Source organism: Passer domesticus, chromosome 1 (assembly GCF_036417665.1).
Source record: "Passer domesticus isolate bPasDom1 chromosome 1, bPasDom1.hap1, whole genome shotgun sequence".
Classification (NCBI taxonomy): domain Eukaryota; kingdom Metazoa; phylum Chordata; class Aves; order Passeriformes; family Passeridae; genus Passer; species Passer domesticus.
In genome coordinates, this window is record NC_087474.1 from 37,718,847 (window position 1) to 37,731,672 (window position 12,826).

General features: G+C 41.5%; 1 protein-coding gene across 12 annotated transcripts in view; it reads right to left on the reverse strand.

Annotated features, from left to right (window-relative positions):
* THRB (thyroid hormone receptor beta) overlaps positions 1-12,826 on the reverse strand; it is a 156,090-nt gene that overhangs the window by 49,797 nt on the left and 93,467 nt on the right. The window contains exon 1 of one of the 12 annotated variants that reach the window (XM_064414637.1): positions 1,357-1,421. The exons of the other annotated variants lie outside the window; for them this stretch is intronic. The gene's annotated coding sequence lies outside the window, so the exon portion shown is untranslated. Of the gene's footprint in view, positions 1-1,356; positions 1,422-12,826 lie in introns of those variants that run through there. 12 annotated transcript variants of the gene reach the window in all.

Sequence of the window (12,826 nt, forward strand, 5' to 3'; positions counted from 1 at the left end):
TCAGGTTCAGTAAAAACAGAGGATTCAAAGGAATCAGAAAGTCTCTGTCACAGTTACACCGATTCTTACCCAGTCTTTCAAAACCCAGAAGTCTACTGGCTTTTACAAAGTTCTGAGATGTAAATTATAATTTTGTTCATATGGTAGAAACCTAATTTACATGTACTTAACACTTTTGAACAATGATATCTTCTATTTTATTAACAAGACATCTGCATCTGTGAAGAACTGAATCTGGCATTTTAAAGTCTTGGTGTTGATATTTAAACTGTGTCCCCCTTTCATATGTCCACACACACACAAACACACATACACTAACTATACTCTTTTTCTGCTTGGTAGCAAAGATCGAAGCCCTGCAAGCTGATTTAGTGCCAGGAGAGAAAGTCATGGACACCAGTTACGACAACATCCTTCAGCCATGTCGGTATTTACACCAGCCCTCATGTTTTTCACACAGAGGCATCACAGGCAGCATGCCCTTGTTTAGCCATCCCTGCCCAAAACACAGTGCCCAGCTAGATGATCCCAGCTCACTCCCTAGTCTAAGCGCCAACAATCCAACCCAAGCAGAGACAATCCTAAAGGTATTACTCCAGAATAGCGACAAGATCTCATTAGAATTTTTAAGTAAGAAATCCCGGGCCTACAAGTGACCCCAATACTGCCTGTGGAAAACTAGCCTGGGAACAGTCACACTCTCTGGAACATCCTCCTCTACTCAGCACTGGTGAGGCCACACCTCAAATACTGTGCTCAGTTTTGGGTGAGTTTTACTTCACTTTAAAAAGATCATCGAGGTGCTGCAGCATGTCTAGAGAAGGGCAACAAGGCTCATGAAGAAAACATGTCCAGAGGGGAAGAGCTGAGGGAGCTGGGGTTGTTTACCCTGGAGGAGGCTCGGGGGGAACCTCATCCCTACCTACAGCCACCCAAAAGGAGAATGTAGTGAGGTGTGACTGCACTGAGAGGACCAGAGGAAACGGCCTTCAGCTGAGACAGGGGAGACTCAGATGAGATTTTACATAAAATCTTTCACTGTTAGAGCAGTCAGGCATCGGAATAGGTTGTCTGGAGAGGTTGTGGAGTCACCATCCCTGGAGGGGTTTAAGAGGCTTCTGGATGTGGTGCTGGATGATGTGGTTTAGTGGTTACGGTGGTAGTTTTGGGTTGGAGTGTTTAGACTGGATGATCTTAAAGGCCTCTTCCAACCTTGCTGACTCTGTGACTCTATGAACAGAAAATACCTCTCTTTTAATGTTAGCGTGGAAGTGACATTTTAGAGAGGAAGTAGAAACTTTCTTAAATTGTCCTGATCACCATTTCATGGTAAGACACCGGTCTTTATTAACAAACCTGTGGATTTTATTTCTCTCCATCCATTCAGTGCCACAGCCCTGTCCCTGTTTCCTCACACAGGGACCCTTTCCCTTGAAATAAATATCCTCCCCTAGCAGCGGGCTGAACACCGAGCTGTGTTTAGGCAGGGGTCAGAACGAGAGAGGAGGTGAGCGGCAGCACCGGGTAATTAAAGCACCCGGGACGCGGCCCCGCCGCTTCCCCTCAGCCCATCGGCCTGCGGGGCGCTCCCACTCGCGGGGCTCCGCTCAAGTACACGCGGTGTGCGGGGGACGCCGCTTCGCGCCCCGCTGCTCGACACGGAGTGTGAGGCAAGGCCATGCCCCGCGCCCACCGAGGGCAGGCAGCGCGGCAGGGAAGGGGCACCGGGAAGCGTGGCAGGGAAGGGCTCCGGCAGGGAAGGGCTCCGGCAGGGAAGGGGCACCGGGAAGCGTGGCAGGGAAGGGCTCCGGCAGGGAAGGGGCACCGGGAAGCGTGGCAGGGAACGGGCTCCGGCCGCAGCCGCGGCCTCCCCGCCCTCCCTCAGGCCGATCCCGCCCGCGGCGCGGCGCGGCAGCGCCCCCTGGCGGCCGCGCGGGAGCGGCCTGCGGCGCTGCCCGGAGCGCCATTCCCGGACTTTTCCATCACGCCGCTCCTCCTTGACTAAACCGGGCATGTCTGCCTATAGCTTTAAATTAAATTAATTGCTACTCCAAAGGTCGGAATTATTCATGATTAGGAAAAAAAAAAAAAACAAACCCAAAAACAATACAGAACCAAGAAAAACCCAGGGAACAGCACCACACAAAACACCCCCACAAGACACAAACACGCATACACACCCTCTCCCAAATAAAACAGTAGGGAAAAAAAAAACCCAAACAAACCCATAATCATAGAATATCCGGAGCTGGAAAGGACCCACAAGGATCGTCGAAGTCCAGCTCCTGGCTCTGCACAGGACAACTCCAGGAATGTGATCCTGATGGGTCCCTTCCAACTCAGCAGATTCTGGGATTCTGCGATTCTGCGGATGGCACCACGTGCCTGACAGTGTAGCCTCCGACTCCCGGAGCTCTGACAGGCTTGGGACTGTGACCGCTTCCCAGGGGAGAAAATTTATTTTGTCCTTTCTAATTCCCTAGTAATCTGAAATAATTTCTCCCTGTCATGTATTATATTGAATGGAAATTACTCATTTCAGGACATAATGTTCATTCTATTTGCAAAGCAAACACAATGCAAAAGTTTTACAGAAGAAAATTCTTTACACCAGGGATGCCGAGCACTGGAACGTGCTACCCTTGGATGTCATGGAGTCTCCCTCTCTGGAGACATTTAAAACACGCCTGGACACGTTCTTGTGTCACCTGCAACCTGCTCTAGATGACCCTGCCTTGGCGCGGGGGGCTGGACTGGATGATCTCCAGAAGTTCCTTCCAACCCTAGCAAGTCTGTGAACTGGTAAAATATCCTCCAGTCTGACAATGTGGTTTTACCTCATCTTTTCTCCCACGCAAGCCACCCGAGACTTCATCTGGGCTCCTGGACAAGACAGAATCTCTTTAAACTTATAAGGGAAGAGCAATGCTCTGCTTGATATTTCCACGTAGAAACCACAAAACCAGAGGCCATTCTTTTTGCTGCTGACATCTTGTGGAACTTCAAAATCCTTCAGAGTTTGTCAATCCAGATTTGAGAGGATACAAATTTAGATCAGGCCTCCAATTAAAATCAGACTCTGACCCATCCCACCACGTCATGGGATGTTGTGAACTTCAACAATAAGCCATTTCCCAGAATTTAATTGTGGTTTAGTGACTCAATGACACACAAGCACACTTGAAGCAAACAATTGAGTGTTTTAAACAAAAATTCTGCCCCTCCTGTAAATAATTACTTACTAAACCTAAAATTGTTGGTTTTGCACCAATCTATTAAAAAGGATGATAAAAAAGGATAAATACAATGTTCTTCAATGAATTCTGTACAAAGAGAAAAATTCTAGTTATCCTGGGAGTTTTGCCATTTTCCCTGATGAGACGAGGACTTGGCATAAAAGCAGCTGTCACTTGAGTAAAAAAACCTAATTACAAAATAACTGCAAGAAAAGCTGGTCTTTTGTTTTGAAGCACTACACTAGCATATCTGGCTTTGGCAGTCTTTTTGAGTGCCACGGTTTAAAACTGAGAGTGTGCATCCTCTTTTTCTCCTCACACCAGCCTAGAGATAAAGTTTCTTGGAGCAGGTCCTGATGTTGTTGTAAATGTACAGCATCCTGCCCACCCGGCATCTCTACTAGGTCAATTTAGCAACTGCCAAAAGACACACAGTAATGGAGCCCATTTGTAATGCCTGCTTTGTGATGATGATTTTAATAATGATGATGATTATTTAAACCATTAATTTAAATTGCAATAAATAATAATTAAAATCATAGTGATAATTAAAATCTTTTATGATTTTAATAATCTTCCCAAATGTCTTGGGAGCTTTTCTAAGGGATGCTTTTAAACTGCATTTTATATGCCAAAAGTAATTTCCTATTTTTCTTTCCAAGGAATATGGCCCATAGATGGAAACATTGTGGAAATACAGAACTATTTATCTACTCTAGCACCTACATCACAGCCTTCTGAAGGCACAACACAGCTTCCATTTTACACGAGCAAGAATATTAAGCGGTGTCTACATTAACTGTAGCCAGTTCCTCTTGAAGGCGTAGTTGTGTAAGATGTTGGAGGAAATCATGTTCTTTTTAAGAGTCTACAGTTAAAAAGTACGTGAGGAGGCACAAATGGGAAGGATGAGGATGAGTCACAGACGAGTCTCCACTACATCAGGCCAGAAATGTCTGGGGGGTCTTTATGGACACTGCAGAGTAAGTCCCTTTGTTGCCACAAGTGACACAATTTTTATGGCCAAGCTCTGCAAACGTCACAGGGAGCAGGCTTTGTTAGATTATCTTTTGTGTGTTGAGCACTTACTTGCCCACAAAAGAGCTACCCAAGGTCTCATGGCTCTGAGTCACAGTCCCTGAGTGCTGCAGCATCAATTCAGAGGCTGCTATCTCACATCCCGCATGACCTCCCTGCCAGAGAGTCCCAGCAGCAGACTGAGCACTGTGCTCCTTCTCCATCACTGGCATCACACCCTACATTTTCTTATTTTTTTTAAACAAGGTAGTCCTCTTGATCACATTGAATACCTCAAATAAAAGCAGCAAAATGCATACTGCATCCTGATAAGGAGTTCTGTTTCAGATCTACAGCCCTGCTCCAGGAAAATAATATTCTTATACTGGCCCTAAATAAATTTTTAAAAAGAGACATCTTTGGAATCTTGAGCTCCTCTGGTCTGAATAGATGATATTTTGAATTAATTCTCAGGCTCTGGTCTCCAATACAGAAGCACTGTCTAGCCATATTGCCAGTTACTGCACATCCTTATTTTTTCCATAATGAAAGGTGATTAACCAATTAGCATTAATTGGTGCAGTTAGGTGTTTTTCCACTTTCACCAAGTGCCTTCTCCCTCACAGGAACGCGTCATATTAACCAATGGTTATCTAACAGGAGTGTGCTCCCAGGGGATGAGGGTGTTTTTGACCGCATTCTGAGGCTTCAGCTTTAGATGGTGGCTGCCTCTAGGCCAGGGCCAGGGCAATTTTGCAGTTTGAATCCTGGTTCCTGTCCATACCATGAACCACACACCTTTTGGAAGGCCCCAGGCTTCCCTTCCCACTCATCAAGCAGCTGCACAGGGTGGACAAGCACTACTGTCTCCTGTCTCTTCTCAACGCAGGAACAGGTGGGAAAAGCATTTTTGCACCTTTCAGAAGCACTGACAAGCTGCTCAGCTCCTTGCTGGACTGCTCTTTGACATCCCCTTGTAAAAGCCAGATGAAGGGCCATGGGGCAACCTGGCTCATTTGCACGAGTCCCTCCTGTAACCCTACCTGCAGCTCCCGATGTCTCTGCCTTATCCTGGCACTCTTACACAACGCTCTTACACAACCCTTGCCAGGCGCTGGGCTGTCTCCAGGGAGGCTGAGAAGAGGGGCGAGCTGCTGGCAGACCCAGAACAGGGAGGGGGAAGCCTGCCCAGATCCTGGGAGCCGATGACAGCACTGAGGGGATAGCAGAGCATGTAGGTTTTGGAACCAGGCACAGCAGGAAAGCTCCATCATAGCCAGAGCGAGAGCCAAAGGACATCAGCCCTCTTGCCCTGCCATTCCACAAGTTATGGCACTTCCTTTTTTTTCTCGGGGGCTATTTTGGCTTGGGGGTGATGAATGATGGGATTTGTCATCTGAATATTTTGTTCTGTAAACCTTTGTGAAAGTTGCTCTCACTTTTAAATTAATCTTTAGTGAAAAATCAAGAGCATCAAGAAAAATTACAAGGTAGCCCATAGGCTGTATTGATGCCTAACTGAATTTTAAAATTAGTTTCAATATTTAATATTGCAATATCTAACAACAAAGAAAAATTATTATTTTGAAGCAAGTTGTACAAAGGGTTTTCAAGTTATACATACTCAGTATAAAATGTACTAGACCATGGTTTATGGTATATGATACATTTATCATGAGCCAGCAGTATTTCCTCCCTTGCAAAACATAATGAACAACTGTGCATTGCATGAGAAATAAAAATCTATCTAGTTTTCCAAATATGTTTAATGAAAAGCACCCATAAAAACTAGCTTGTAGGCACAAGCTCAGAAGTGGGCTTTGACTCATGCTTTTTATTGCTAGTATAGCTCAGCTCATGAGGACACAAAAACATGCAATAAAGCATAAAATCAAAACCACAGTGCACTATCTGTATAAATATTTGCAATCTATCCCAAAACATAAGAACAAAAAAGCAAAGAGCTATTGAGCTTTTTAATAGGAATGTCCAGTAATTCTGTGTAATATCCCCTTCACACAGACTCAACTCATGCTCAGCTCTGTGCAGGCGTCAGCAGATTTTTTTTACAGCATGAGAGCCAGAAAATTATTACATGCTAACAATAAGTCTCATAAAAGATAACGGTAACTTCACTGTTTAACAGGTTTTTGAAAGCTCTTGTGTTTCAATAAGCAGATCTGCAGGATAAACTCTACTGCATTAGACAGAAAAACTAATTCTTCCTGTAGTAAGGAAGAATTGTAGTAATTGTAGTAAGGCTTTGCATCTGGCATATGGTTTGCAGGACAGCCTGAATGATAAAGCTGTTTGATTTGATATAGCTACAAAAAAACCTAACACAGCACCACAAAATAAAGTAATGCAAGACAGAAGCAAGATAAAAGTTGTTTTTATGATTTCATCAAAACTTAACTGCACTGGGGTAAATAGATCTTTTTATAAGAGGAAAATATAATAATGAATTATTATGCATGGAAAATATAATAATGCATTTCTTCATATGCAAAAAGAAACAGAATTTTAGTGTGTCTGTTGGTCTCCCAGTAGCCTGAAGAGATTAGAAAGGCAGTTTCGTAAGTATCATTGAAAAAAACACAGATGGAGACTGTCATATTACTTTTAAACCACCTGGGCATCAAGCAGAAAATGGAATATGTAATTCTCCTCTTGCCCTGTACTTACAGAAATGAGTAATGTTATCTCATTTCCAGAGTATCTCAAATCACTTATTATCATGATCTGAAGCTGCTGACTGCCCCTAAGATGTAAAAGGCTCTAAGAAATCTACTTACATTCAGCTTAACACTAGGTCAGCATAATGGGCTGCAGCCTTCACTTTACTTCATCCCCTAGCAGAAATGTCAGCTCTCCAGCACTTTGCTTTGACCTACTGCATGTGTACACAGGAGGGCATGAGAGGAGCACAGAACTGCAGACAGCCCGTTTAGCCACTATTCTGGTAACCAGGCTTCTATTGCCCCTGAGCGATTTTCTGACCATGAAGTGTTACTGTGTGAGCTAGCCAGCTTTGCCAAAGAGTAGCTGATCTGTAACTGTGAATTAAGTGATGTTTCTGTCATTAAAGATTTAAGCCTTAATTCACAAAGACCTCTACCAACTTGAATAAATATCCAGTTGAGCAAGGATCCTGGAGGGCCAAGAATGATAGAATAGCAAAGGGGGGGGGGGGGAGGGTTTATACAAAAGATCTCTAATTTGAGTTATAATTTTGTGGTTTTTTGAGATTCTTCATGGTTTTTGTGTTCTTTCTCCAGCACACGGGTGTTCCATTCAGACAACAGCTTTGACATAAAACTTAATCCTTGTTTGTCTGTTTTGTTCTGTTGACTCAGGAAACATTAGCTCTCCCTGAAATTTCAACAGGGGACAGTTTATCTTTGAAGCCAATTTCTCTTATTACTCACTTAGAAATGTATATTAGATGAAGGCTGTCTTGAATTACCTACCTACTCTGCAACTGACTGATGTTAGTTAATCCCAAAGATAATAAAATTCAAATACTTTCCTTGAAACTGGTGAATTTCCCCCCTTATGATGGAATAGATAAAGAAAAAGAATATTTTCTAAATGTCAGGAGGGGAGGTACCTGGATGACTGTTGTTAACATGAATGCATTTTGTCAATGCATCTTATATATGCTGTGCCTAAAAAATCAGTGAAGCAGAAATGAGTATGTTCTAATCTACAAATGTCACTCTGAATAGGGATAAGTATTACCCTAAAGATTGGTACTGGCATTTGTTTGAGCTATTTTCAGGGATTCAGATATGAACAGAATTAATTCAGCTTTAGGCTTTCTGCTTTTCTTAACCAGAGCTTCAGAAAGTCACCACTTAGTTGAAAATAATAAATTGTAAAATGAAAAGAAAAATCTAAATGAAAAATTTGTTAACTGTATTGCAGGTTTTGAATTACAGTGTGCAAATATATAAAACTTTGCAGAAAACCTTGGAAAACAAAATGAGAGATGCTTTTATAGCTATGGATTTAGCGTCATGAGTTTTGTCTATTGTGTAACTTGATGAGTTTCCAAATTTGATTCTGTTTTCCGTAAAAACTGATAGCTGAATTGCCAAACCACCGAATTCTGAAATGTTTGACACAGATTCCAGACATGAAATATATGGCTTAAACTCAATTATAATTGGGAAAGAATTTTGAAGGAGTTGATTTTCAACAAAATCAAAGTAACAGACCAGAAGCAGAAGTTAGTTGTTTTCTAAAATCTGTATCCCTAGCCACAAGAACTATGGTGGGTGAATAAAGTCTAGCTAGAATCTGTTCAAGATCCTTTCCACAAGTCAAACTGGCAGACATGGAGCCTTTGCCTGCCACTCCAGAAGTGGCTCAAGGGAAAAGGGCATGACAGTGTTGATGACAGTGTGACACACCAAAAGAGGACAAGGCATCTCTGGATGTGTAGGTTCAGGCTTTATATCAAGCAGTAAAGCAGAAAACATCCCTGAAGGCACATTGAAAGCACACCAGAGACACAAAAAAGTATGACTAATAGAAAGGGAGGGACAGACATGTAAAGTTAAATGATTATGGGGCTGGAGTGACAAATATCTGTTGAGAGTTAACTGTGGCTTGGTGAAGTGACGAGGACGTGATCACAGGGATAGCCATATTCAAAAGAGAGCAAGGAATGATGGAAGAATGTGACTGCTATGGGAAATTTGGTCAAATTATGCTAATGGTTACTGGTGGACATGTAATTAGGTTAGCAGGCAGCTATATTTAAAAAGAAAAAATCATGCCTGGTTTTAATTGATATTTTGAAATGGAAAACTTTATATTGCTATTTCTGAGGTTCACCCAAAAGCTTATTTTTCAAAAGAAAAAATTCAATGACTTCAGTAAAAATTAGGCTCAGACTGGAGAAGGCTTTCTGCAAACATTCTCGCTGAAATTTCAAAATACAAACCACATGTTTCATAGATACATCAATACATTTATAATTATTATAAATAAATAAAGAGTTTCAAGTTACCTGGCAATAAGCTAGTGGTCATAAAATATGACTGTATTAAAATGATCTAAATGCCCATTTGCTTCTGGTTTTGGGCAGACAAAAGTCATGGAGAGAAGGAATAATACTTGTGAAAATGAAGTAGAAGCTCTTATTTCGTTATTTTCTTTAAACAGAAAATTGCTCATACCCTCTGTAATGGCTTTGTCTGTATAACCAGCACTGCATGTAATTAACTGGATTTCAGCTGAGGATTTTCACAGCTCAGAAGTTACCGTATTCAAAGTCCTATTCCTTTTGAAATTTTTTTTTTTTAGAGCAAACACATTACGGCATATTCCCAACTAAGTAATTCACTGATTTTAGTCTTTAAGGCAGGCAGAGTTTCCTAAGAGGTGTGTTCTAATCTCTATCATGTCTTATACCCTTTTTCCTGACCTCACTGGGGGCCCAGTGTAGAGAGGAGAGGACAACTACTTCTTCTCAGAATATCTATACATACTGATATTAAGTACAAACATCATAGATGTGTGCCTACTTTTGTGTGCAGACTGGAAATAAATCACATAGCCTAAGTGTTAACAATGGCCTTTCAGTATGTCTGATAAAACAGTGATTTCTTCTTGTTTTTTTACCCCTCTCTTCTTGTTTGCTGCCTCATTTACAGCTAACAATAATAGAATTAAGCCCAGAAATTAAAAGAAAAAGTTTAACCGCTGATGATTTCGCTATCTCTCCCAAGCAAACAACAAAAGTCCACAACCTTTTAACCTTTTCCATCCTATTTGCTAATTACTTATTTTCTAATTAACCCATTATGCATCTGTCAGTGTGTTTTAAATTAAATCACGTTAATTGCTAGTAAGTAGGGTTTATTTAGTTCCTGGTATGGCTGTACGGGGTCATGAGTGGGGAGCTGTTGAACCACTGTGAGTTACAGGTGGCTCTGCAAAACTGCTGAAGTTGCTGAAGATAAAGAGGAGTTAAGCTGCTTTCCTTAGGTGATTTGATTTTAATGTCTAGTGGCATATTCTAATGGATAAAAGTTTACTGCAAATACAGGAGGGTATTTTTTATTCCTAGTATGTAGATCACATCAGGCATTAATTTATTGCTTGAAATAATTTTTAATAAAGGAATAATTATGCTAATAGCTCTAGAAAATGCCAATACCACAATGCTTATTTTGCTGTATAGCCACAACTCTTTGAAATGCAACACAACTATATATTAATAGTAACTAATTAGTAGTAACAGCCAAGTTTCAAAATAAAGATAATAAAGAAGGCCTAACACATGGGACACAGGGAGTTTTAAGTATGAGGCTAACAGTCAACCCATTAAAAATCTTCATGCAAAACACTATAAAAACTGGTGAAAACTTTAAGGATAGGCATAATGTTTAATGAGGACAGACATAAAAGATTTTGTTCTCTGTAGCACAGCCCCTTTCTACCCCTTGCATGACCTGACTCGCTTCACTGACTCTGCAGAAAATACCCACTTTTTGCTGTGTAAGTTTTGTGCTGGGTTAGTGAGTTGAATTATCCCTGTGAGGTGGCTGGTGACCACCCCAGCTGGCACCAAGTGGCAGGAGACCACAGCTGCTCAAAGGCAAGGGTATGGAGATGAGGCTCACCCTGTCTCATAAAATGGCACACCAGAAGAATGCAGGATGGGTTGATTTATTTTGTAATAAACTAGGGCATTTATTACTCTATGCATTGAAATTACTTTTAAATTGTTAATTATTTCTGAAGCTTTCTGAAACACCTTTGAAGATTGTAAGTCTTGCACTGGGGAAAAAAAAAGGAAAGAAAACACAATTCATTATAACTTTTTGTGTTTAGATCCTTATACACTGAAGAAAGGCACCAAAAAGTGCTAGCTGTATGTTCTGGAGTATGAATTGGTAAAGTCAGTCTTCCCTTTAGCACTAAGTAAGTCTAGTACTTATGACAATACATTTCCAGCAAGAACCCAAGTCCACATCATTGCTAAATTACCTAAACTTAACAGTGGGCCAATTAAATAATAAAGACCACACACAGGAAGGACTTAGCTGGCAGAGTTAGCTAGCTGAACTTGCCACATAAACTTTGTTCTGAAAATTTGTTAACAACACTAAAATCCAAGACCAGCCTAGACATTAAATGTTTTCTTCCCTGTTTCTATCAGAGAAAAGCAATTATATGAAAACAGGAGTAAAATGAATAAAATAACAGAATAAATAAAGTAGCTTATGGGGCACACCTGAATAAGACCTATAGTAACCCATCCAAAAGACAATCTTTCTGAGCAGTGAGGAATCTGCAACTGACCTCTTCAGCTTGCTATGTCCTCTATGTATTTTACCTTCACCTATAAGTTATCAAAACATGGCTGGAAGATTCTGGTGCAGCATTTTGTTGCTGTCAGATTTCTACTATTGCATTCACCCTGATGCCCTCCTCGCTGATCTCAGTAGCTCCACACCTCCACAGGCAGCATGCCTGGGAAGCTCACCTCGCCACCCCCCAGTCTTTGTGCCACTCTTGGCAGAACACCCCATCCCTGCATTCGCTGTGATGGCACTTCCACTGTGAGACAGCTCACAGGTGCAGAGGAGGAACATGAGGGGCTGCAGAATGATGTAAATGAGAACAGGAGAATTAATTTTTTAACAAGGAGCTTTTGGATGGCCTTCAGGGACAGCAACGCCTGTCAGAGAGAAGCCATGAAAAGCTCCACAAATAGATCTATCTTCTGTACAGAGAGTGAGAATACATTCAGAAAGCTTGCATTTGCTTATAAAAGGTAAAGAATCAAAGAAGCAGCAGTGGAAGTGCAGTAAGACTCAGAATAACAGCTGATTCTGAACATGCTTTAATATGACCCATCATAAATAGATCCATATTGACCTGTCCTGAGACAATGAGGTTTGGAAACCTGTTCTAGAAGCTCAGAATGATAAAGAAAGCCAAATTACTGAAAGAAATGACAGCTTTAAGGATGGCCTGCTTGTAGGTGCACTGAGGCATAGGTCCATGCTGGAGACAACACACAAAGAAGCCAAGCCTCTGGAAGGAAAGCATGGAAAAACAGAGAAGGAGAAATTCAATTGTAAGGCCTGTACAGCAGCACCTACTTCCCCTGAGTTGTGAGTTGCACATCTGAAGCTGTTTTGCTTCCCCTGGCTTGTCAGTAGTTGGCTCAGATCTTTCCAGTTTCACTATTGCCTGCATTCAACCCTTATTTATGACTTAGAGCATGTATTTGTCAAAGCAGTGAAATTAAGGGTCTTGAAAGGGCAGAGGGATGTCAGTATGGAAGCAGCATCCTCCCAGTGTCTGAAGCAAAACCTTGTATGAGCAGATACATTTTCCCTAGAAAGAACACCAAAAATTACATGCAGAAATCTTATCCACCCCTTTTACTAAGTTCATTAAACTCTCATTACTACAGTATTTCATGATGGCTATGTGACCGAGGTAACACCAAGGTATCTATCTGAGTTTCTTTGCTCTCCTGAGTCAGTGGGATGAGCCAGGATTTTCTTTAATACATAATTCTCTCCTTTCTCCTCCTTTTCAATTTT